We start from the raw sequence: 22143 nt of genomic DNA, 5'->3' as shown, positions 1-22143 counted from the left end.
TCATAATTGCATGAATCAAATTCTTGGTTCTTAGGAAAATCCTGCTTAATCTCCCCCTCTTCCTCTTCTTATTCCTTTCCCTCTCCCTCTCTCTCTTCCACATTCTCTATGCAGCAGTACCCATTCATGGCAAGAGAACTGCTAGTAGTGAGTCCAGGCTTTATACAGCCCCCCAAATTAAACAGAACTAAATAAGAATATCTTATCTTTTAAAATTACAGCAAAATACCCATTATATTTTGTCTACTCTGATTTATACATGTGCGCAGACCTGAAATACAGCAGCTTGGGCAGGGGAATATGCTCTGATTGACTAGACCTGAGCCATACGCCCATCTCTTGAGCCAAATGTAGAGTCAGATCCATCCAGATGACTGAGAATGGTGGTTTTATGGTTTCATTGTGCCCTTCAAAAAGATATATTGAAATCATAAACCCCATATCTCAAAATGTGATCTTATCTGGAAATAGGGTGATTGTAGATGTAAGTAATTAAGATGAGATCATACCAAAATAGGGTGAGTCCTTGATCAAAGATGGCTGATGTCCTTATAAAAAGCAATGTGATGGAGGCAGAGACTGGAATTATGCAGCACAAGCCACAAAACACCAGAGATTGCCAGTAAGTCACCAGAAGATAGGAAGAGGGGAAAAAAAAAAAAAAAGGATTCTCCTCTTTAGGTTTCAGAAGGACCATGACCCTGCTGACACCTTGGTTTTGGACTCCTAGCCTCCAGAACTGTGAGATAGTACATTTTTGTTGTTTTAAGCCATCTATTTGGTGGTACTTTATTGTGGCCACCCTTGGAAGCAAGTAAAGGTGGAGAGGTTGTTTATCAAAGGAAAAGAAAGGTATAGTTATCAAAAGAAGAATGGAAGTTGGGCGAGGGGGACATTAAAACAAATATCTTGGTATAGGCTTTGCAAATCATGTTTATTATTTTTAAAATAAAACAAATGCTGTATACTTAGTTATGAAAACACTACTAGACTAACTAAAACACAGAGATTTTGTGTTTAAAAGAAATTGTTTTAACCCAGTTATTGTTCTTACCCAAGTGTAAATTCTGCTGGACAATTGCACCTTTTTTCAGTACTTAAATGAGAAAGAAAATTATTGTTTGGAAAAGAATATTTCCAAACATGGAATCATGGGTTGTGTAGAAAATAATAAAGGAAACTCTTGTATAAAAACTTAAACTTTTGGCATCCCCTATAGATAGATAGATAGATAGATAGATAGATAGAATAAGACTATCATTGAAACCTAGGAATCTGAGTACCTATGACACATGATTATCCTTGCTGAATATCCCTCCCTGACACAGAATGAATGGAATTAAATACACATAACATCGTTAGTAAAAAGACATACATTTATGCGAACAATAGAGCAAGTGACATGAAAATAGCACTGATGTAATTGAATGAATGTGAAATCCATTTGTCAAATACTCAATAAGGTAAGCACTTGGGATATTTAACAATTTACTTGGGTGATGGTATGCATTTTCTAATTTATTGGATGCTTGCTTCTTTCATAAAGGTAAATTATATATCATTAATCTTTCTAGGAGGCTGTTGTCTTCAAGTTAATTTAGTGATGACTTTTTTTCAAATAATATACCTGCTAGGGAAGTAGTGTGTAATCAATACAGGAAAGTAATCAGGTGAAAAGGAGAATATGCTCCCATTTTTTTTTTTTTCTTTTACAATTAGTGGGATATACTATCAGTTTGGGATAAGGAGAAGGCTTAAAATAAAAACAGAGATACAACTTAAACTTGAATATCAGACAGTCTGGACCACATTTTTTCTACATATAGAAAATATTTCTAAATTAAAGGAGGTTCCTTTATTTTCTTAGTTGTTTCATCTCTTAGTACCCTGACTCCAGCAAAGTTCTGCTGATACTTCTGTGTCACCCTTCTTTTCTATCTTTTCCTCTTTATTTCAGAACCATCCTCAGGGAACCATATTCCTGTATATTCCTATATTATGCACATCAATTTTTGCATCCCATTTGTTTTTAATACCTCTTATCCCTCTAGCCCTGGGCTTAATATTTATATAAGCAAGAGAACCATTAAAGTATTTCCTGAGAGTGTTTTCTTTAAAAGAAATGCAGTCCTCTTTTTATCAATAGGCTCTAATTACAAGCATATTTTAAATATTCTATTTTTCACTGCTTCTAGTAAGGCCAAGATCACCCAATGTGATTTCCCACAGATAATAACTCTAAACTCTGGGAAAAATACAACAAAGTACCTGAAAGCACTGGAGAATTAACATAAATTGATTCTAAAGGGGAGCCAACACTTAGGAGAAGTAAAAGACACTGAATATATTTCAACCCTGTATTCTTTCTCCTCCTCCCTCTCCTCCACCACCACCACCACCACCTCCTTCTTCCTTTTTACCAGCTTTTAGCTTAGGGCAGGTGAAAGTCTAACAGAAAACTCAGTCTTTCTGGCCTAAAAAACAGAGGACAGAGCTTGGGAATGACAACCTCTGAAAAGCAAATGTGGGGTGGGGAGGTGGCGGGGGAAACCCAGAAAGAGCACGGGAGAAGAGAAGCTGCCCATTCTGTGTATAAACGTTGCCTGAAGATCTCACTGACACCTGAACGACGGATGGATGAGCCAGACTCCAAGAGAAGCAACTAAGAATAAAAGAACTGAACTGAATTTGAATTGGCATCCAAAGGACCGTCTTTACAATCTAGCAAAGTTTGTCACCTATAAAAAGAAAACAAAGAAAACTATCAACTCATTTTAGAGGAACATAAAATCCAAAGCATCTACAATGTTACTTCCATAATGTACAGGATAAAATCCAAAACTACTTGGCATCAGAAGACACCAGAAAATGTGAATGGATAACCTCAAGATGGCTGACACAGATATTAGAAGTAGCTGACAAGTATTTTCAAATATCCCTTAAAGCTGTGCTCTATAAAATAAAGGGCAATATGCTCACAGGGAATGAAAAAGTGAATGAAAATAAAATTTCAAGAAAAGAATCAAATGGAAAGTCTAGAATTGGAAAACCTAACATTGGAAATTTCATAATCACTGAATGACCTTAATTGCAAAATGGAAACTCAATGTTAGTAAAGACATCATTTCTCCCCAGATGTACCTATAGATTGAAATGCAGTTCCAATCAGAACTCCAAGAGGCTCTTATTGGCAGAAATTGATAATCTGATTATAAAATTTATTCAGAAAGGTACAGGATCTTGAAAAGTAAAAAAGCCATTTTGAAACAAGAACAAAGCTGTAGGACTTCCCATAAAGCTATAGTAATCAAGACAGTGTGGTATTGGTATTGTGGTAAGAATAGTCATATAAATCAAGGGAACAGAATAGAAGGCCTGGAAAAAAACACATGTTTATGGTCAATTAAATTTCAACAAGGTACTAGGATAATTCAATGGAGAAAGGAGGGGGAAGGGTAGTCTTTTCAAAAATTAGTGCTGAGAAACTACATATCTGTGTAAAGAATGAGTCTCTACCCTTACTTTGTACCATACAAAAAAATTAATTCAAAAGAAATCACATGTATAAGCATAGAAGCACAAATTAATCAAGAAAAATGAGAATATATGTTCACAAAAAGATTTATATAAAAATGTTCATAGGAATTTTATTCATAATAGCCCAAATATGGAAAGAATTGAGTTGTCCATCAATAGAAGAATGAATACAAAATTGTGGTATACTCATCCATGTTCATAAAATGGAATACTGCTCAGCAAAATGGAAATAACATGAGACAGGAAACCATCAAAACCCTAGAGGAGAAAGCAGGAAAAAACCTCTTTGACCTTAGCCTCAGCAATTTCTTACTTGACACATCTCCAAAGGCAAGGGAATTAAAAGCAAAAATGAACTATTGACACCTCATGAAGATAAAAAGCTTTTGCACTGCAAAGGAAACAATCAACAAAACTAAAAGGCAACCAACAGAATGGGAAAAGATATTTGCAAATGACATATCAGACAAAGGGCTAGTATCCAAAATCTATAAAGAGCTCACCAAACTCCACACCCGAAAAACAAATAACCCAGTGAAGAAATGGGCAGAAAACATGAATAGACACTTCTCTAAAGAAGACATCCGGATGGCCAACAGGCACATGAAAAGATGCTCAACGTCGCTCCTCATCAGGGAAATACAAATCAAAACCACACTCAGATATCACCTCACGCCAGTCAGAGTGGCTAAAATGAACAAATCAGGAGACTATAGATGCTGGAGAGGATGTGGAGAAACGGGAACCCTCTTGCACTGTTGGTGGGAATGCAAACTGGTGCAGGCGCTCTGGAAACAGTGTGGAGGTTCCTCAAAAAATTAAAAATAGACCTACCCTATGACCCAGCAATAACACTGCTAGGAATTTACCCAAGGGATACAGGAGTACTGATGCATAGGGGCACTTGTACCCCAATGTTTATAACACCACTCTCAACAATAGCCAAATTATGGAAAGAGCCTAAATGTCCATCAACTGAAGAATGGATAAAGAAATCGTGGTTTACAGCAAAGGAAACAACCAACAAAACTAAAAGGCAACCAACGGAATGGGAAAAGATATTTGCAAATGACACATCGGACAAAGGGCTAGTATCCAAAATCTATAAAGAGCTCATCAAACTCCACACCTGAAAAACAAATAACCCAGTGAAGAAATGGGCAGAAAACATGAATAGACACTTCTCTAAAGAAGACATCCGGATGGCCAACAGGCACATGAAAAGATGTTCAACGTCGCTCCTTATCAGGGAAATACAAATCAAAACCACACTCAGATACCACCTCACGCCAGTCAGAGTGGCCAAAATGAAGAAATCAGGAGACTATAGATGCTGGAGAGGATGTGGAGAAACGGGAACCCTCTTGCACTGTTGGTGGGAATGCAAATTGGTGCAGCCGCTCTGGAAAGCAGTGTGGAGGTTCCTCAGAAAATTAAAAATAGACCTACCCTATGACCCAGCAATAGCACTGCTAGGAATTTATCCAAGGGATACAGGAGTACTGATGCATAGGGGCACCTGTACCCCAATGTTTATAGCGGCACTCTCAACAATAGCCAAATTATGGAAAGAGCCTAAATGTCCATCAACTGATGAATGGATAAAGAAATTGTGGTTTATATACACAATGGAATACTACGTGGCAATGAGAAAAAATGAAATATGGCCTTTTGTAGCAACATGGATGGAACTGGAGAGTGTGATGCTAAGTGAAATAAGCCATACAGAGAAAGACAGATACCATATGGTTTCACTCTTATGTGGATCCTGAGAAACTTAACAGAAACCCATGGGGGAGGGGAAGGAAAAAAAGAGAAAAAGTTAGAGAGGGAAGGATCCAAACCATAAGAGGCTCTTAAAAACTGAGAATAAACTGAGGGTTGATGGGGGGTGGGAGGGAGGGGAAAGTGGGTGATGGGCATGGAAAGTGGGAGATGGGCACCTATTGGGATGAGCACTGGGTGTTGTATGGAAACCAATTTGACAATAGATTTCATATTTAAAAAAATGGAAATAATATGTGCAACACTGTAGATGAGTCTTAGAACCATCATGCTGTGTAAAAAAAGTCTTACATAAAAAAAGAACATTTCATGTGAATGAAGTTCTAAAATAGAAAAATTTAATTTGGGGTAGAATACTCAGGACTAGGTTGTCTCTGGATTGATGGTAATATTGAAAACCTTGGTGGGGGTAGGATTACTTAAATGTATGCATTTGTCAAATCTCAGTGAATATACTCTTAAGATTTGCTCATTTCTTCATATACAAATTTTATATCAAAAGAGAACTAGTCAAATATTGAGCTCTGGTTAATGATAATCTTGTTACAGTATTTAAGTAGAAGTGCAGTGATGTCTGCTACTATCTTAGAAATAAATTAAAAAATACAACCCAGAATGGAAAAATGTGTGCATTCGTGATTACAGAGAGAACCAGATAGGTGATAAACATGTATGAGAAAAATAGTAATGGTAAAATCTAGGTTGTAGTTATATGGGTATTCCTTGCTGCAATATTGTGATTTATAAAGATATGTATTTGGCCACTCACAACACTAAATTATATTTCTCATATATATTTGGTCTAGGCAAAGGTTCCTGACTTACAACTCCCCAAGCCTTTGGAATTTCCTGAGTGATAAGAGCAATGGGAGCACCTATTATTATAGTTGGTCTCTTATGCTCAGTCCCTGAAATCACTTCAGAACTGTAAATGTGAAAGGTGTGTCATCTTATTTATAACCAGACCTGTTTCTCCACAACTGAGCTTATGTTAATGAGGTGACTTTTGGAAAGCACCTAAGGATGGAGGCTGGTTGATAGGAGAACCAATCTTGAATATAGGGTAGGAACTTCCAGGCCTACCCCCTGTTTTCCTGAGAGGGAAAAGGGCCTTGAGATCAAATCAATTACCAATGGCCAATGATTTAATCAATTGTGCCTATGTAATGCAACCTCCATAAAAAAGTCAAAAGGAGGGGGTTTGGAGAGCTTCCAGATTGGGGAACCAGAACCCTTCCATGCGTTGCAATGACAAGCCCCAAACTCCATGAGGACAGAAGCAACTTTGTTCAGGAACCCACCCAATATAGCTCTTCATCTGGCTGTTGATTCGTATCTTTTAATATCCTTTGTCATAAATCAATATTCTAGGAGTAAATGGATTTCCTGAATTCTGTGAGCTACTCTAGCAAATTAATCCAACTCAAGAAGGCTGTTGTGGGAACCTCTGATAGCCAGTCAGTCAGAAGTACGGGTAACAATTTAGACTTGTGACTGGCTTCTGAAGTCCAAGGAAGGGGTATAGGAACCTGCGATCTGCACCTGGTCAGTCAGGAGCACAGGCAACAACCTGGGCTTGTGATTGGTATCTGAAGCAGAGGCCAGTCCTGCAGAACTGAGCCCTTCACATTGTGGTGCTTGCTCTGCGTAGATAGCATCAGAATTGGGTTGAATCATAGGACCCCCAGCTGGTGTTGGAGCATTGCTTGTTTGGATGTGTGAGGAACTTCTGCTCCACTCCCCACATTGGAATTTGTTCTAGAACTTTTCCAATGCAAACTTTGTTGAACTTTGCTCAACTTTGCTGTATGTTTGAAAACTTTTTCGAAAAAAAAAAATGCCATTTCTCCAGCTAATCCCTAGGTGATAGTCCCTGTGTTGTCATACACTTTATTTTTGATAGTGGTGGTGGTAGTCCTGGATAGGACTTCAAAGCCAAAAGAAATATATTTTATAGGTGAGAAAACTTGACCAGAGAGGCAAAGAAAGCGGTCTGTAGCCATGTGGATGGCAACTTCTGAGCCAGAACTTTATTCAATTCTCCTGACACATAGATATTTTAAGAGCTTACTGCACCAGCCTTGGATGAGTCAGTACCATAATAGTGACAAAATTAAAGCTAGATGCTGAGATACCTCAAGAGAATAATTAGAAATTGTTATTCGTGTTATAAGGCACATTGTCTGTGACACATATCCCCTCCATTCCTGACACTGAAATGTTTTTAGTCCTGTGGACAGACATAATTGTGGAAAGAATTTATTGTCTAAATTGTGTTACCAACAAAGCCTATAAGTGCTCCTCAAATAATCCATGTTTTTAATTTAATCACTGGCTAATATTTTTAGAAATACAGTAACAATTAATTACTAGAAAGTAGGTCTTAATAAGCATGAAATATAAGCCTCAATATTTTATTATTCACTTCAATAGACATTGTCAAATTGTTATAGAAGTTTCTAAAAGCCTACTCTCAATTTCTGACACAGATAAATAATAACTTTTGGACAGTAGATGAGTTGAGTTACAGATTGGTGCTGAATTGGCCTAAATTTTACAATGGAGAGAACCTACTCTTGAATCCAATTTTGTCCACAAATTAGCTACAACTATTGACTACAGTATCTATTACTACGGGTAGGAAACACTCACCACAATAACTAAATTCTCTGATCTTACCTACTGGGATAAAAGATATGTCCACCTGAAATATGTGAATGTGACCTTATTTGGAAAAAAGATCTTTGCAGATGTGAATAAGTTAAGAGTCTCTAAATAAGATCATCTAGGGGATGCCTAGGTGGCTCAGTTGGTTAAGCATCCCACTTCGACTCAGGTCATGATCTCGTGGTTCGTGGGTTCAAGCCTTGGGATGGGCTCTGTGCTGACAGTGTACAGTCAAGCCTGTTTCAGAGTCTGTGTCTCCCTCTCTCTCTCTGCCCTTTCTTTGCTCATACTGTCTCTATCTCTGTCTCTGTCTCTCTTTCTCTCAAAAAAAAAAATATATAAAAATGATCATCATGGATTATCTAGGTGGACCCTCAATCCAAAGACAAATACCTTATAAGAAAAGGATAAGACACACAGGCCCAGATAAGAGGTGATGGGAAGATAGGGGCAGGGATTTTTGTGAGGATCCCACAAGTTAAAGAATGACAGTTAATGAGTACTGACATCTACCTGATGCCAACAGAGAGGTAAGGAGCAGATTCTCCTTCAGAACCTCCCTAGAAGGAAGCAACCAACCCTATCAGAAGGAACCAACCCTATCAACTCCTTGATTTGGGACTCTAGTCTCCAGAACTGTATGAGAATAAATTTCAATTGCTTTAAGATACCCAGTTTTTGGTAATTTGTTCTAGGAGCCCTGGGAAAAAAATATGCCATCCTATGAAGACCACATCCTGGAAACCACCTTCACTGAATCCTAAATAGAACAGATATCCTAGAAAGCTCAAAGCCAGGGAATCAAGTCTTATTCCTAGCTTTATGTTTCTAAGAGGAGAAACCATAATGAAATAAAATAGTTAAGTCAATAAAAATGGTCAATCCTGAACACCTTATTTAAAATGCTACCCCCCAAAATAGTCAATCCCCCTTACCTTAATGTGTTTTCCCTATGCCATTTATTTTTGGCCTAATAAATACTTTATTTATTAATGTATTTATTTATATTATCTATATACTATAACTAGAGATTAGATTCATGACAAAGATTTTTGTGTATTCTGTTCACTGCTATATTCTTAACATACAAATCACTGCTTGCGTATAGTAAGTGTACAAAAAATACTTGTTGAATAAATGACTAAATGCAATTTAACTAAGTACCATTAATAATAAGATCAAGGAAGTAAGAGGCCTATCATTAGGGAAAATTCAAATGACTGGATTATAAAAAAGAAAGAACTTTTTTCTTTTGCATTCCCTATTAAAGAGGAGGATATTCAAATTGGAGAGAAACAAATATCATTAGGAGAAAAGTGAAACCTGGAATGGGTGAGTATTTGGTAAGAGAATTCCTCATGGTTTAAATTAATTTTAATTTCCAAGCCCAGGAGAAGTACCCTTTACTCAACTGATTTACATTTCAGCATATAGAACTTGCAGATGCAATTATAGAACTACCAGCTTACCTTTACTTGATGAAATGGTGGGAATGGCAGGTAGAAGGCTAAGAAATAAAAAAAAATAATAATTTCCAAAAGAGGACAAAGTATCTTCAAGGAATTTTAGACCAGCAATGCTAATTTGTTTGTTTTTAGGAGCTGGGAAGCTAATGCACAATGAAGCAGGCAGATCTTTTCCTTCCCCATCCCTTCCCCCTACCTTTCCCCTCTCGTCCTCTCCACTCCCTTCCCTTCCCCTTCCCTTTCTACAGTAGCAAACATTTAATTAGGTAACATTTATATAGTACTTGTGTGCCAAGCTCTGTTCTAAACATTGTACATGAATTTAACTATTTTAATCCTCATAAGAACCATTTTAGAAATGTGCTATTATCCACACAACAGGATACCACATTTCTTCTCTTACAGAAGAGAAAACAAAAAAGTAAATGATTGGTCCAGGGTAGGATAGCTAAGAAGTGACAAACTTGTTAGGACCAAAACCTTAACATTTTGACTACAGAGTTTGTGCCCTCTCCACTATTCCAGTTCTTCTCAAATGGAGCATGCATCAGCATCATCAAAAGGGCTATTGAAACAGACTTCTGGTCCTCATTTCTGGAGTTTCTGGTTCAATAGGTCTGTGGTGTAACCTGAAAATTTGCATTTATAACAAGTTCCAGGTGATGCTGGTGCTGCTGGTCCTGGGACCACACTTTGAGAACCACTGTACTGTGCTATACAAGGTGAACTAGAGAATGCATGATGAAATCACCCATTTAAAATAATTTAAAATCAGGGGCACCTGGTGGCTCAGTTGGTTAAGCCCCTGACTCTTAATTTTGACTCAGGTCATGATCTCGTGGTTCGTGAGATTGAGCCCCACATCAGGCTCTGTGCTGACAGTGTGGAGCCTGTTTGGGATTCTCTTTCTCCCTTTGCCCCTCCCTTGCTCATGTGTGCTCTCAGTCTCTAAACACACACACACACACACACACACACACACACATATATATATAATTATTTAAAATCATCCATATTTACATTTAGCAAGCAGGAGGAGGAGGGAAATGGGGGATGGCCTCCTTGGGGGCTGAATATGTCCTGCTTACTGTAGCACACCGGAATGAACCAAGTCAATAATCAGGAAGGATCCATTGTGATATATTTGTGTCCTCTTTGTAGTCAACAGCATTTAAGCATCAAGCTGGACATGGTCCCTAATGACATGTCACCGAGATCCATAATGCATTCTTTTTGTAAAGCTAAATATGAGTAGATACAAATGAATAATAATAAAATCTACGCAGTTATAGTGAGCTGAATAGCGTCCTTTCAAAATTCATTTCCACTCAGAAGCTCAGAATGTGACTTTATTTGAAAATGGAGTCATTACAGGTGTAATTAGTTAGGATGAGGCCACACTGGATTAGGGTGAGCCCTAAATAGAGTAACAGCCCTGATAGGGTAAGAGTCTTAAATCAATGACTGCTGTTGTCTTTACAAGAAGAGGAGAGGGCAGAATGATACACACAGGGAGACAGTCATGCGAAGACAAAGGCAGAGATTGGAGTTGTGAGGCCAGAAGCCACTAGAAGCTCAGAAGAGGCAAAAGGAAGGGTTTTCCCTTAGTGTCAGCTGGGGAAAGGGGAAGATGGCGTGCTCTGCAGCTGAATACATCCTGCTTGATTTGGCACCCCAGAATGGTCAAGGACAATATCAGGAAGCATCTGTTGTATTATATTTGTGTGCTCTCCATATCCAACAGCATTTGGTTTCAGGTTTCTATAGGACTGTGAGATAAAAAAGTTTCTATTATTTTAAGCTACCCACTTTGTGGTACTTTGTTACAGCAGCTGGAGGAAGCTGATACAGGCAGGTTATAAAAAATAATAATGCAGTAAATGCCTGTGTACCCACTATCCTGTTAAAGAAACAAAACATTGCTATAATATTTAAAGTTCCCTGGGTAACTCCCTCTGATATCACCCCTATCCCCTCACCCAAGAGAGATAGCCACCACCTAAATTTTATGTCTATTGTTTTCTTACCTTAAGAAAAAAAAGAATGTTTTACCTCTACACTGTGCACCATCTTGGTTTCCAGGATATAGGTAGTGTTCTAGTATAGATACAGTTTCATTTGCTTCATGTCCTGATCAAATTCGTTAGACCTTTTAACTTTTGGCAGTTGGTTCAAGTGGAAACAACTGTGGTTTGAAATTTCACTCTCATGATTACCTGCAAAGTTTTCCTCTCTTCATATGTTTGTTGGCCACTCCCAGTTACTGCCTCTATAAAGTGCCTCTGCAATTTTTTGGGTTTTTTGCTCATTTGTTTTTCAGTTTGTAGGAATTCTTTATATAGCCTAGATTGATTCTAATCCTTTGTCAATCGTATGCTTCCAAGTTTCTCTTCCTAATTGTGTCTTGCTATTTCCACTTTTTAAATGAGATTCAGTTCTTAATTTTACTTTAAGTTTATTAATTGTATTCTTCATGGTTCATACTTTTTACTTTTGATTAGGAGATTATTTTCCACCCTAAAGCCACGAAGTTATTCTCTGTATTATCTACCGTATATTTTAGCTTCGATGTACACTGTTAAATATTTATTTATTTAGTTAGTTAGTTAGTTATTTTCTTGTTTATTTATTTAGGTAAGTAGGCTCCATGCTAAACATGGGGCTTGAACTCATGACTCTGAGATTGAGAGTTGCATGCTCTAATTTTCAAGAATGTTTATCTTAAATTATGTTGATTCTTTCCCCACTCATAAGGAAGGAATCTGACAACCATCCTTATGAAATAAGTTGAAATATTTGAAAGTATCAAAATGCCATGTGCCCCATGCAACTAGAATTTCAGTGAAATGATTTTCTAAAAAGTGGCGGAAAATCGCTGTGATGGCTAAGAAGTCTTCCAAAATCCTGCACCACTCCTAGCAAGGGTACAGAGGATTTTTTGCTCTGCAGGGAACTGGGGAGATGCCAGACAAAGTAATCACTTTCCGCTTGCTCAAGTTCTGCCTGCAGTTTTCAATTGGTTATACTTTCCATTCCCCATCCTACAGTGTTGCTGGGCTGCTTGGAATGACTGCAAACTTTTGCTTCAGAGAGGAGCTAGAAATCGGTATCTAAAAGGTTAAGTTTAATGAATAGTGGGGAAATTAGGAATAGTCTGTTTAGACAAACATCAACCAATAAGCTCTTGAGAACAAGGAAAAAGAGGTTACTTGCAACTATTTGGTAAATGATAACAATAGCTACTATCTATAGAGTACAAACTATGGCAGGTGCTGTACTTAAATGATTTATGTACATAATTTTACTTAGCCCTCATATCAGTCCTATCATGTAGGTATAATTATTATCCCCATCCTCCAGGAGAGAAAGCTTGCAATGACTCGGTTAGTTGCCCAAGTTCACACAGTGTATGGGTGGTGGAGTTGACATTTGTATTTGGTCTTACTCAAGTGGCACCTTCAGTCATTATGTTATACTGTAGTACAAAGAATACTACCTCAGTGTAAACATTACAATGAACCACTGAGACTCCTTAGAGTATGGGAAGAAAGCAAAAACACATTGCCCCTTAAAATGTTTGTGTAAACTGTTTCTTTCCTGGCCTTCAATAAAACCTTAGGCAGATCTTGTGGCCCTAAGCTACTACAAAACAAAACAAAACAGAACAAAACAAAGCAAAACAAATCTTTTACTTCTAAGTGCAATAGCAATCTCACTTCAGAATTAAAATGGCTAGTCCATGGTAATAATCAAGACTTAAAGCTTTATTTGAGGTTAAAGTTTTTAACTCACCTTACTACCGTAAGTTGTCTCTGACTTGCCCAACTTGAAAGCAGTTTGGGAAGGGGTGGCAGGAGGGGAAGAGTGAGAGAAAGAAGATCCATGAGGGGCAGGAGGCAGGAAAGGTTTAACATTGCTAGTACTGTCACACAGTCATGATCTCACTTTGTTGATTTCTCAGCTTGGCAGATATCCAAAGCTGACTCATTATCTCTTGGGGAGCTTTCATGTGTTTCTTAATGATTTCCCCACTGGGAAACTCCGAATACATTTCTGATGTTAAGGCAATGCTTCTTTTCAAGGTGTCTGCTTAAAATTTCTCCTTGGATCATGGACATCCAGTGGTCTATTCTGTTGAGTCCCATCTTCCCTCCAGGAAGCTCTCTCGGGTGGTATCCATGCTGGGTCCCAATTTGAGCCCTACAATTAATCACTGGGAAACATGTGGTTGCATGCTGCTATTTATCAATGCAGCCTCCACCATTTCCCACATTTGGACTTTTCTTGAAATGGATATAGAATCTGTCTATGTATTTTGCAGACTTTTAGGGACAAAGGTGAAGCTCTGAGTACTTTCCTTCATCTCCACTTACTTGGCTTGAGGTAAGGGGTAAGGACACCTCTCTCTTCCCTCATGGTGGTGAGGTATATGTTTTTGAGTCAGGATTGGTAGTGAATTCCATAGCATTCCAACAACTCTTTCTAAAAAAATTCTCTGTAAAAATAGTCCTATTTCTTGGCCTCTCCAATATTTTAAATATCCTTGAGGCAGTCATTATGCTAAGGGTTGCCAAAACAAATTTCCAGAATACTTCTTTTGCAAGTATGGCCTAGCTTCTCATTTTAGACTGTGGGGGTATTTGGCACCTATTGTTTTGTTCTCATTCTTTGTGATCTTAGATGAAACTGAGATAGGAAAACCCCATTTTAACATCCTGTTATAATTACTTTTATGTTGTAGTTAAAAGTTTCTTATAGGGAATAAAAAATTTTTAAATGAATAGTTGTCCTTTTTTTCCCCAAATAAATAGCTATTTCTGCTTTTACAATGAAATTTTCTTCAGAGAGAGCAAGAAGCCGAAATGGGACAGCTCAGATACTAAATGCTTAGGCCTCTTCAGTTTTTAAACTGAAATTATTCTTCCATATTTGAAAATAAGCTTATCCTCTACCATTTTCATTCCAAATCTTAGAGCTTCTGAACCCTCAATTAAGCCTAGCTAACTTAATTATCTCAGCTAAGTGTTTCTTTCTCATTCAGCTTATAGTTCATTTATCCCTTCCTGGGATATGAGTCATTATGATAGAGCTATATAACCAATATACTTGTTTATCTGGAAGTCATTTTAATGTCTTTGAAAGATTGAATTATCATAGCTTATCTGACTTCCATATAAACAGACAGAAAGAACTGAATTCAATCCCAATAAAGAATTTTCTTCTTGGTCTTAATCCTCTTTGACTTCCCTACATCAATTGCATATTAAAGTTCCTGACCACATCTCATTCCACTGGGTTGCCCCTGACTCTTGCAATATTAGGGTGACTTTGTAGAAATTTTCTCTTCCCTGGACTTCAGTAGCTGGTTCTTTTCCTACTCCTTCGACATTCCTCCTACCTCCTTCGAGTCCTCATCTGAATAAGTGTCCTTAGCCATTTTCTTCCTTTTTTCCCTCTTAGCAGTTGCATCCATATCCTGGTGTAATGGCCATCCATGTACAGTTAATTTCCCTAGTATCATCTTTACTTTCTTCTTTGTTCCTTTGCACCTACTAGTGTAATTACCTTTACTGTGGCTCTAATCATATCAAAGTGTAATCATCTGTCTGTAAGACTGTAAGACCTTGACTATTGGATCACTGAAGTTAGGGGTATGGTTTCTTATTCACCTGCCCTGTGCCTGACACACAGTAGATGCTCAAAAAAGTTTGAATAAATGAGTACAAGTTCTCTGTCTTTATCCTGCTTGCTGTATGATATCCGTATATTTGGTTAGTCCTTCAAAGTCCTTCAAAGTTAAAAAATAGAATCATTTTAAACCACCATCCTTCCTTTTGATTTCCCAGTTTCTGTCCCATGGGACTTACCTTTGATTCTTCTGTTGACCTTATCTACCTCATGTAAGCAGTCATTAAGTCCTGTCTCTTCTACCTGAAAAATATTTTGCATTTTACCCTGCTTTCATTTATAACTTCTGAATCTTCATTACCATTGGTATGGACATTTATATTAACTTTCTAAGTGCTACTGAAGAGAAAGCATAATTTTGAAATCAGGAAGATCTAGGTTCATATCTTGAGTCATCAGCTTTTAGATGAAAAGCAATATACTTAACCTTTCTGAACTTATGTTTACCCATATATGATTTTCATCATAATCATTGATTAACTCCTCCATTAGATATAAACTCCTCTAGGGCAGGAATTGTGTCTTACTTGACTTTTTATTCTCCTAAATCAACCATGGCTCCTGGCATATTGCTACTAATCCTTGGTGCTATTTGCTGAATGATTGAGGATGGTAATATCTACATTACAATGCTAACATAAGAAATAAATTAAATGTGATAAATGTGATGAAATGCCAGGAAGTCAAAACAGATATGTGGAGGGGCCCACGTTGAGGATAACCAAGACCCCCAGCTAATACCACTAGATGAGCTATCAATCAGCAGCCAGAACCGGCTGCCAGCTATGTAAGTGAGGTCATTTTGGACTTCCCATTCACCCTGACACTCTAGCCAACACCACAGGAAACAGAAAGAAAATACCTTGTCAATTGACAGAGTCTTGATATATCATAAACTGTTATTGCTTTAAGTAACTAAGTTTTCGAGAAGTATAGAGGTAGGGTATAGCTGTAATATAAAACCTAAAACACATGGTATTGATTTTGAGATTGGACTGTGGGGAGGAATGAAAAGGGTCAGAAGACTCAGTAGAGGCTAAAAAGGCAATGAGGAGAATAATACTGGGGACTGAAGTAAAGGCAACTCATCTTAGGTAGTGATGGAAGATTTAACATCACTGTCACCTGCTGTCACATGGATGATAGAAACTATAACTAATGGGAGGTTCCGGAAGATGGCGGCGTAGGAGGACGCGGGGCTCACAGCGCGTCCTGCTGATCACTTAGATTCCACCTACACCTGCCTAAAGAACCCAGAAAACCGCCAGAGGATTAGCAGAAGGGAGTCTCCGGAGTCAAGCGCAGACTAGAGGCCCACGGAAGAGGGTAGGAAGGGCGGCGAGGCGGTGCGCGCTCCACGGACTGGCGGGAGGGAGCCGGGGCGGAGGGGCGGCTCGCCGGCCAAGCGGAGCCCCCGAGTCTGGCTGGCAAAAGCGGAGGGGCCGGACAGACTGTGTTCCGACAGCAAGCGCGACTTAGCGTCTGGGAGGTCATAAGTTAACAGCTCTGCTTGGAAAGCGGGAAGGCTGGAGGACAAAGGGAGGGAGAGCTGCTGAGCCCCTGGACGGCAGAGCTCAGCTTGGCGGGGAACAAAGGCGCCAGCACCATCTCCCCCGCTCATCCCCCAGCCAAAATCTCAAAGGGAACCAGTTCATGCCAGGGAACTTGCTCGCTCCGCGCAGACACCCAACTCTGTGCTTCTGCGGAGCCAAACCTCCGGCAGCGGATCTGACTCCCTCCCGCTGCCACAGGGCTCCTCCTGAAGTGGATCACCTAAGGAGAAGTGAGCTAAGCCTGCCCCTCCAGCCCCCGTGCACCTTGCCTACCCACCCCAGCTAATACGCCAGATCCCCAGCACCACAAGCCTGGCAGTGTGCAAGTAGCCCAGACGGGCCACGCCACCCCACAGTGAATCCCGCCCCTAGGAGAGGGGAAGAGAAGGCACACACCAGTCTGACTGTGGCCCCAGCAGTGGGCTGGGGGCAGACATCGGGTCGGACTGCGGCCCCGCCCACTAACTCCAGTTATACACCACAGCACAGGGGAAGTGCACTGCAGGTCCTCACCACGCAAGGGACTCTCCAAAATGACCAAACGGAAGAATTCCCCTCAGAAGAATCTCCAGGAAATAACAACAGCTAATGAACTGATCAAAAAGGATTTAAATAATATAACAGAAAGTGAATTTAGAATAATAGTCATAAAATTAATCGCTGGGCTTGAAAACAGTATACAGGACAGCAGAGAATCTCTTGCCACAAAGATCCAGGGAATAAGGAACAGTCACGAGGAGTTGAAAAACGCTTTAAACGAAATGCAAAACAAAATGGAATCCACGATGGCTCGGCTTGAAGAGGCAGAGGAGAGAATAGGTGAACTAGAAGATAAAGTTATGGAGAAAGAGGAAGCTGAAAGAAAGAGAGATAAAAAAATCCAGGAGTATGAGGGGAAAATTAGAGAACTAAGTGATACACTAAAAAAAAATAATATACGCATAATTGGTATCCCAGAGGAGGAAGAGAGAGGGAAAGGTGCTGAAGGGGTACTTGAACAAATTATAGCTGAGAACTTCCCTGAACTGGGGAAGGAAAAAGGCATTGAAATCCAAGAGGCACAGAGAACTCCCTTCAGACGTAACTTGAATCGATCTTCTGCACGACATAGTGAAACTGGCAAAATACAAGGATAAAGAGAAAATTCTGAAAGCAGCAAGGGATAAACGTGCCCTCACATATAAAGGGAGACCTATAAGACTCGTGACTGATCTCTCCTTTGAAACTTGGCAGGCCAGAAAGGCTTGGCACGATATCTACAGTGTGCTAAACAGAAAAAATATGCAGCCGAGAATCCTTTATCCAGCAAGTCTGTCATTTAGAATAGAAGGAGAGATAAAGGTCTTCCCAAACAAACAAAAACTGAAGGAATTTGTCACCACGAAACCAGCCCTACAAGAGATCCTAAGGGGGATCCTGTGAGACAAAGTACCAGAGACATCACTACAAGCATAAAACATACAGACATCACAATGACTCTAAACCCATATCTTTCTATAATAACACTGAATGTAAATGGATTAAATGCGCCAACCAAAAGACATAGGGTATCAGAATGGATAAAAAAACAAGACCCATCTATTTGCTGTCTACAAGAGACTCATTTTAGATCTGAGGACACCTTTAGATTGAGAGTGAGGGGATGGAGAACTATTTATCATGCTCCTGGAAGCCAAAAGAAAGCTGGAGTAGCCATACTTATATCAGACAAACTAGACTTTAAATTAAAGGCTGTAACAAGAGATGAAGAAGGGCATTATATAATAATCACAGGGTCTATCCACCAGGAAGAGCTAACTATTATAAATGTCTATGCGCCAAATACCCGAGCCCCCAGATATATAAAACAATTACTCATAAACATAAGCAACCTTATTGATAAGAATGTGGTCATTGCAGGGGACTTTAACACCCCACTTACAGAAATGGATAGATCATCTAGACACACAGTCAATAAAGAAACAAGGGCCCTGAATGATACATTGGATCAGATGGACTTGACAGATATATTTAGAACTCTGCATCCCAAAGCAACAGAATATACTTTCTTCTCGAGTGCACATGGAACATTCTCCAAGATAGATCATATACTGGGTCACAAAACAGCCCTCCATAAGTTTACAAGAATTGAAATTATACCATGCATACTTTCAGACCACAATGCTATGAAGCTTGAAATCAACCACAGGAAAAAGTCTGGAAAACCTCCAAAAGCATGGAGGTTAAAGAACACCCTACTAACGAATGAGTGGGTCAACGAGGCAATTAGAGAAGAAATTAAAATATACATGGAAACAAACGAAAATGAAAATACAACAATCCAAACGCTTTGGGATGCAGCGAAGGCAGTCCTGAGAGGAAAATACATTGCAATCCAGGCCTATCTCAAGAAACAAGAAAAATCCCAAATACAAAATCTAACAGCACACCTAAAGGAAATAGAAGCAGAACAGCAAAGGCAGCCTAAACCCAGCAGAAGAAGAGAAATCATAAAGATCAGAGCAGAAATAAACAATATAGAATCTAAAAAAACTGTAGAGCAGATCAACGAAACCAAGAGTTGGTTTTTTGAAAAAATAAACAAAATTGACAAACCTCTAGCCAGGCTTCTCAAAAAGAAAAGGGAGATAACCCAAATAGATAAAATCATGAATGAAAATGGAATGATTACAACCAATCCCTCAGAGATACAAACAATTATCAGGGAATACTATGAAAAATTATATGCCAGCAAATTGGACAACCTGGAAGAAATGGACAAATTTCTAAACACCCACACTCTTCCAAAACTCAATCAGGAGGAAATAGAAAGCTTGAACAGACCCATAACCAGCGAAGAAATTGAATCGGTTATCAAAAATCTCCCAACAAATAAGAGTCCAGGACCAGATGGCTTCCCAGGGGAGTTCTACCAGACATTTAAAGCAGAGATAATACCTATCCTTCTCAAGCTATTCCAAGAAATAGAAAGGGAAGGAAAACTTCCAGACTCATTCTATGAAGCCAGTATTACTTTGATTCCTAAACCAGAGACCCAGTAAAAAAAGAGAACTACAGGCCAATATCCCTGATGAATATGGATGCAAAAATTCTTAATAAGATACTAGCAAATCGAATTCAACAGCATATAAAAAGAATTATTCACCATGATCAAGTGGGATTCATTCCTGGGATGCAGGGCTGGTTCAACATTCGCAAATCGATCAACGTGATACATCACATTAACAAAAAAAAGAGAAGAACCATATGATCCTGTCAATCGATGCAGAAAAGGCCTTTGACAAAATCCAGCACCCTTTCTTAATAAAAACCCTTGAGAAAGCCGGGATAGAAGGAACATACTTAAAGATCATAAAGGCCATTTATGAAAAGCCCACAGCTAACATCATCCTCAACGGGGAAAAACTGAGAGCTTTTTCCCTGAGATCAGGAACACGACAGGGATGCCCACTGTCACCGCTGTTGTTTAATATAGTGCTGGAAGTTCTAGCATCAACAATCAGACAACAAAAGGAAATCAAAGGCATCAAAATTGGCAAAGATGAAGTCAAGCTTTCACTTTTTGCAGATGACATGATATTATACATGGAAAATCCGATAGACTCCACCAAAAGTCTGCTAGAACTGATACATGAATTCAGCAAAGTTGCAGGATACAAAATCAATGTGCAGAAATCAGTTGCATTCTTATACACTAACAATGAAGCAACAGAAAGACAAATGAAGAAACTGATCCCATGCACAATTGCACCAAGAAGCATAAAATACCTAGGAATAAATCTAACCAAAGATGTAAAAGATCTGTATGCTGAAAACTATAGAAAGCTTATGCAGGTAATTGAAGAAGATATAAAGAAATGGAAAGACATTCCCTGCTCATGGATTGGAAGAATAAATATTGTCAAAATGTCAATACTACCCAAAGCTATCTACACATTCAATGCAATCCCAATCAAAATTGCACCAGCATTCTTCTCGAAACTAGAACAAGCAATCCTAAAATTCATATGGAACCACAAAAGGCCCCGAATAGCCAAAGTAATTTTGAAGAAGAAGACCAAAGCAGGAGGCATCACGATCCCAGACTTTAGCCTCTACTACAAAGCTGTCATCATCAAGTCAGCATGGTATTGGCATAAAAACAGACACATAGACCAATGGAATAGAATAGAAACCCCAGAACTAGACCCACAAACGTATGGCCAACTCATCTTTGACAAAGCAGGAAAGAACATCCAATGGAAAAAAGACAGTGTCTCTAACAAATGGTGCTGGGAGAACTGGACAGCAACATGCAGGAGGTTGAAACTAGACCACTTTCTCACACCATTCACAAAAATAAACTCAAAATGGATAAAGGACCTGAATGTGAGACAGGAAACCATCAAAACCTTAGAGGAGAAAGCAGGAAAAGACCTCTCTGACCTCAGCCGTAGCAATCTCTTACTCGGCACATCCCCAAAGGCAAGGGAATTAAAAGCAAAAGTGAATTACTGGGACCTTATGAAGATAAAAAGCTTCTGCACAGCAAAGGAAACAACCAACAAAACTAAAAGGCAACCAACGGAATGGGAAAAGATATTTGCAAATGACACATCGGACAAAGGGCTAGTATCCAAAATCTATAAAGAGCTCATCAAACTCCACACCTGAAAAACAAATAACCCAGTGAAGAAATGGGCAGAAAACATGAATAGACACTTCTCTAAAGAAGACATCCGGATGGCCAACAGGCACATGAAAAGATGTTCAACGTCGCTCCTTATCAGGGAAATACAAATCAAAACCACACTCAGATATCACCTCACGCCAGTCAGAGTGGCCAAAATGAAGAAATCAGGAGACTATAGATGCTGGAGAGGATGTGGAGAAACAGGAACCCTCTTGCACTGTTGGTGGGAATGCAAATTGGTGCAGCCGCTCTGGAAAGCAGTGTGGAGGTTCCTCAGAAAATTAAAAATAGACCTACCCTATGACCCAGCAATAGCACTGCTAGGAATTTATCCAAGGGATACAGGAGTACTGATGCATAGGGGCACCTGTACCCCAATGTTTATAGCGGCACTCTCAACAATAGCCAAATGATGGAAAGAGCCTAAATGTCCATCAACTGATGAATGGATAAAGAAATTGTGGTTTATATACACAATGGAATACTACGTGGCAATGAGAAAAAATGAAATATGGCCTTTTGTAGCAACATGGATGGAACTGGAGAGTGTGATGCTAAGTGAAATAAGCCATACAGAGAAAGACAGATATCATATGGTTTCACTCTTATGTGGATCCTGAGAAACATAACAGAAACCCATGGGGGAGGGGAAGGAAAAAAAAAAAAAAGAGGTTAGAGTGGGAGAGAGCCAAAGCATAAGAGACTGTTAAAAACTGAGAACAAACTGAGGGTTGATGGGGGGTGGGAGGGAGGGCAGGGTGGGTGATGGGTATTG

Source organism: Panthera onca, chromosome B3 (assembly GCF_046562875.1).
Source record: "Panthera onca isolate mPanOnc1 chromosome B3, mPanOnc1 haplotype 2, whole genome shotgun sequence".
NCBI classification, from domain to species: domain Eukaryota; kingdom Metazoa; phylum Chordata; class Mammalia; order Carnivora; family Felidae; genus Panthera; species Panthera onca.
This window is presented reverse-complemented; position numbering follows the sequence as displayed.